A 5,000-nucleotide genomic window follows, 5' to 3' on the forward strand; every position below is an offset into this window, starting at 1 on the left:
ACGGCTGGGGATTTCAACCCGCGTGGTCCGTGTTTTTCGGTAACATATTCGTGTTCCTTGCCCCCGAATCGTGTCTTTTGTCCCCGCTGCACCGTGTTTTTTGCCCCCGCTCAACCGTGTTCTTTGCCCCCGCTCAACCGTGCTTACTGCCCCCGCTCAACCGTGCTTTTTCGGTAACATAATCGTGTTTTCGGGTAACATAATCTTGTTTTTCGGGCCATTTTACACCGACGGAGGCACCCACAGGGGCCATGTACACCCCGCTTGGCATGTACATGAGGGGCTGCCTCTTCCAAAAATCCTTCCCCCCTATAGGGGAATATGCATTTTGGGTCTCCAGCCACGCCCAGGGTTACCACCCCCTGGAAATCCCCCAGGTTTACCCCCCATTTTATGTGGATGCATAGATTCAGACCGCCCTGCTCCACCGCTTTTGGCCATTTTTGCCCAACGTTAGCCGCTTCGGCTTGCCGCTGGACTGTTTTCGGGCCTTTTTCACCGACGCTTGGCCGTATCCGCTTAGTTTTCCCCAACGCTTGGCCGCATCCGCTTAGTTTTCCCCCGCTGGACTGTTTTCGGGTCACTTTTGCCCAACGTTAGCGGCTTCCGCTTGCCGCTGGACTGTTTTCGGGCCCTTTTTCACCGACCCTTGGCCGTATCCGCTTAGTTTTCCCCAACTCGTGGCCGCATCCGCTTAGTTTTCCCCCGCTGAACTGTTTTCGGGTCACTTTTGCCCAACGTTAGCCGCTTCCGCTTGCCGCTGGGATGTTTTCGGGCCATTTTTCCCCAACACTTGGCCGTATCCGCTTAGTTTTCCCCAACGCGTGGCCGCATCCGCTTAGTTTTCCCCCGCTGAACTGTTTTCGGGTCAGTTTTGCCCAACGTTAGCCGCTTCCGCTTGCCGCTGGACTGTTTTCGGGCCAATTTCCACCGACTCTTGGCCGTATCCGCTTAGTTTTCCCCAACGCGTGGCCGCATCCGCTTAGTTTTCCCCCGCTGAACTGTTTTCGGGTCAGTTTTGCCCAACGTTAGCCGCTTCCGCTTGCCGCTGGACTGTTTTCGGGCCAATTTCCACCGACTCTTGGCCGTATCCGCTTAGTTTTCCCCAACGCGTGGCCGCATCCGCTTAGTTTTCCCCCGCTGAACTGTTTTCGGGTCACTTTTGCCCAACGTTAGCCGCTTTCGCTTGCCGCTGGGCTGTTTTCGGGCCAATTTCCACCGACACTTGGCCGGATCCGCTTAGTTTTCCCCAACGCGTGGCCCATCCGCTTAGTTTTCCCCCGCTTAACTGTTTTCGGGTCACTTTTCCCCAACGTTAGCCGCTTCCGCTTGCCGCTGGGCTGTTTTCGGGCCATTTTTCCCCAACACTTGGCCGTATCCGCTTAGTTTTCCCCAACGCGTGGCCGCATCCGCTTAGTTTTCCCCCGCTGAACTGTTTTCGGGTCACTTTTGCCCAACGTTAGCCGCTTCCGCTTGGCACTGGACTGTTTTCGGGCCAATTTCCACCGACTCTGGGCCGGATCCGCTTAGTTTTCCCCAACGCTTGGCTGCATCCGCTTAATTTTCCCCAGCTGAACTGTTTTCGGGTCACTTTGTCCCAACGTTAGCCGTTTCCGCTTGCCGCTGGACTGTTTTCGGGCCATTTTCCACCGACTCTTGGCCGTATCCGCTTGGTTTTCCCCAACGCTTGGCTGCTTCCGCTTAATTTCCCCCAGCTGAACTGTTTTCGGGTCACTTTTGCCCAACGTTAGCCGTTTCCGCTTGCCGCTGGACTGTTTTCGGGCCATTTTTCACCGACACTTGGCCGTATCCGCTTAGTTTTCGCCAACAATTGGCTGCATCCGCTTAATTTTCCAAGCTATACTGCTTTCGGGTCAGTTTTGCCCAACGTTAGCCGCTTCCGCTTGCCGCTGGGCTGTTTTCGGGCCATTTTCCACCCACGCTGGCACCGACGGGGCCATGTACACCCACGCGCGTGTACATGAGGGGGCACCCATTTTTGAAAACCTTGCCCCCCTATAGGGGAATATGCATTTTGAGGCTCTAGCCACGCCCAGGGTTACCACCCCCTGAAAATCCCCCAAGTCAAAATCACCCATGTAAAATATTCAAAAAAATCTCAAAAAATCACAAAAAATTTATAAAACCAAATAAATTCAAAAAAAAAAAAAAAATTCAAAAATTCAAAAAAAATTCAAAAAATTCAAAAAAATTCAAAAAAATTCAAAAATTTCAAAAATTCAAAAAAAGTCCAAAAACCCAAAAAAACTTCAAAAATTTCAAAAATTCAAAAAAATTTCAAAAAAAATTTCAAAAATTTGCCCCGCTGAACTTTTTTCGGGTCAGTTTTGCCCAACGTTAGCCGCTTCCGCTTGCCGCTGGACTGTTTTCGGGCCAATTTCCACCGACTCTTGGCCGTATCCGCTTAGTTTTCCCCAACGCGTGGCCGCATCCGCTTAGTTTTCCCCCGCTGAACTGTTTTCGGGTCACTTTTGCCCAACGTTAGCCGCTTCCGCTTGCCGCTGGGCTGTTTTCGGGCCAATTTCCACCGACACTTGGCCGCATCCGCTTAGTTTTCCCCAACGCGTGGCCGCATCCGCTTAGTTTTCCCCCGCTTAACTATTTTCGGGTCACTTTTCCCCAACGTTAGCCGCTTCCGCTTGCCGCTGGGCTGTTTTCGGGCCATTTTTCCCCAACACTTGGCCGTATCCGCTTAGTTTTCCCCAACGCGTGGCCGCATCTGCTTAGTTTTCCCCCGCTGAACTGTTTTCGGGTCACTTTTCCCCAACGTTAGCCGCTTCCACTTGCCGCTGGGCTGTTTTCGGGCCAATTTCCACCGACTCTGGGTCGGATCCGCTTAGTTTTCCCCAACGCTTGGCTGCATCCGCTTAATTTTCCCCAGCTGAACTGTTTTCGGGTCACTTTGTCCCAACGTTAGCCGTTTCCGCTTGCCGCTGGACTGTTTTCGGGCCATTTTCCACCGACTCTTGGCCGTATCCGCTTGGTTTTGCCCAACGCTTGGCTGCTTCCGCTTAATTTCCCCCAGCTGAACTGTTTTCGGGTCACTTTTGCCCAACGTTAGCCGTTTCCGCTTGCCGCTGGACTGTTTTCGGGCCATTTTTCACCGTCACTTGGCCGTATCCGCTTAGTTTTCGCCAACAATTGGCTGCATCCGCTTAATTTTCCAAGCTATACTGCTTTCGGGTCAGTTTTGCCCAACGTTAGCCGCTTCCGCTTGCCGCTGGGCTGTTTTCGGGCCATTTTCCACCCACGCTGGCACCGACGGGGCCATGTACACCCACGCGCGTGTACATGAGGGGGCACCCATTTTTGAAAACCTTGCCCCCCTATAGGGGAATATGCATTTTGAGGCTCTAGCCACGCCCAGGGTTACCACCCCCTGAAAATCCCCCAAGTCGAAATCACCCATGTAAAATATTCAAAAAAATCTCAAAAAATCACAAAAAATTTATAAAATCAAATAAATTCAAAAAAAAAAAAAAAATTCAAAAATTCAAAAAAATTTCAAAAAATTCAAAAAAATTCAAAAAAATTCAAAAAATTCAAAAATTCAAAAAAAGTCCAAAAACCCAAAAAAACTTCAAAAATTTCAAAAATTCAAAAAAATTTCAAAATTTCAAAAAAAATTTCAAAAATTTGCCCCGCTGAACTGTTTTCGGGTCACTTTTGCCCAACGTTAGCCGCTTCCGCTTGCCGCTGGACTGTTTTCGGGCCTATTTCCACCGACTCTTGGCCGTATCCGCTTAGTTTTCCCCAACGCGTGGCCGCATCCGCTTAGTTTTCCCCCGCTTAACTGTTTTCGGGTCACTTTTCCCCAACGTTAGCTGCTTCCGCTTGCCGCTGGGCTGTTTTCGGGCCATTTTTCCCCAACACTTGGCTGGATCCGCTTAGTTTTCCCCAACGCGTGGCCGCATCCGCTTAGTTTTCCCCCGCTGAACTGTTTTCGGGTCACTTTTTCCCAACGTTAGCCGCTTCCGCTTGCCGCTGGACTGTTTTCGGGCCAATTTCCACCGACTCTGGGCCGGATCCGCTTTGTTTTCCCCAACGCGTGGCCGCATCCGCTTAGTTTTCCCCCGCTTAACTGTTTTCGGGTCACTTTTCCCCAACGTTAGCCGCTTCCGCTTGCCGCTGGGCTGTTTTCGGGCCAATTTCCACCGACTCTTGGCCGGATCCGCTTAATTTTCCCCAGCTGAACTGTTTTCGGGTCATTTTAGCCCGACGGGGGCACCGACGGGACTGTTTTCGGGCCATTTTGCACCGACGCTTGGCCGCATGCGCTCAGTTTTGGGGCCATTTTTCACTGACGGCTGGCCGCATCCGCTTAGTTGCCCCCGCTTTGCTGATTTTTGCGCCGTTTTTTTTGTTGAACTTCAGGTTTCAAACTTCCAATTTTTTTTCCAAACTGCAGATTTCATATTTTATATTTTTAATAAATTTGAACTTTTTCAAAATATAAAAAAAGTATTGCCTACATCCATAATTTGGATCGCGTACAATCCGGAAGTTTGAGAAATGGTCCACACCGGGTGTGAACCATCCAATCCGAAAAAAGTGGGAATTTTTACAAGCCGGAAAAACTGGAGTTTCAATGGCTCTTTGGACGGTTGTAATTCATTTGGACCAAAAATTGTCCAACCCACTTGCATAAGATCCGAAATTGTCCAACCCAATTTTCTTTTTCCAAACTCCAAACTTCATATTTTATATTTTTAATAAATTTGAATTTTTGCCTACATCCATAATTTGGATCGCGTACAATCCGGAAGTTTGAGAAATGGTCCACACCGGGTGTGAACCATCCAATCCGAAAAAAGTGGGAATTTTTACAAGCCGGAAAAACTGGAGTTTCAATGGCTCTTTGGACGGTTGTAATTCATTTGGACCAAAAATTGTCCAACCCACTTGCATAAGATCCGAAATTGTACAACCCAATTTTTTTTTTTCCAAACTCCAAATTTCATATTTCATATTTTTAATAA

The sequence above is a fragment of the Carex rostrata genome, unplaced genomic scaffold (genome assembly GCF_964058835.1).
Source record: "Carex rostrata unplaced genomic scaffold, lpCarRost1.2 SCAFFOLD_36, whole genome shotgun sequence".
Classification (NCBI taxonomy): Eukaryota; Viridiplantae; Streptophyta; class Magnoliopsida; order Poales; family Cyperaceae; genus Carex; species Carex rostrata.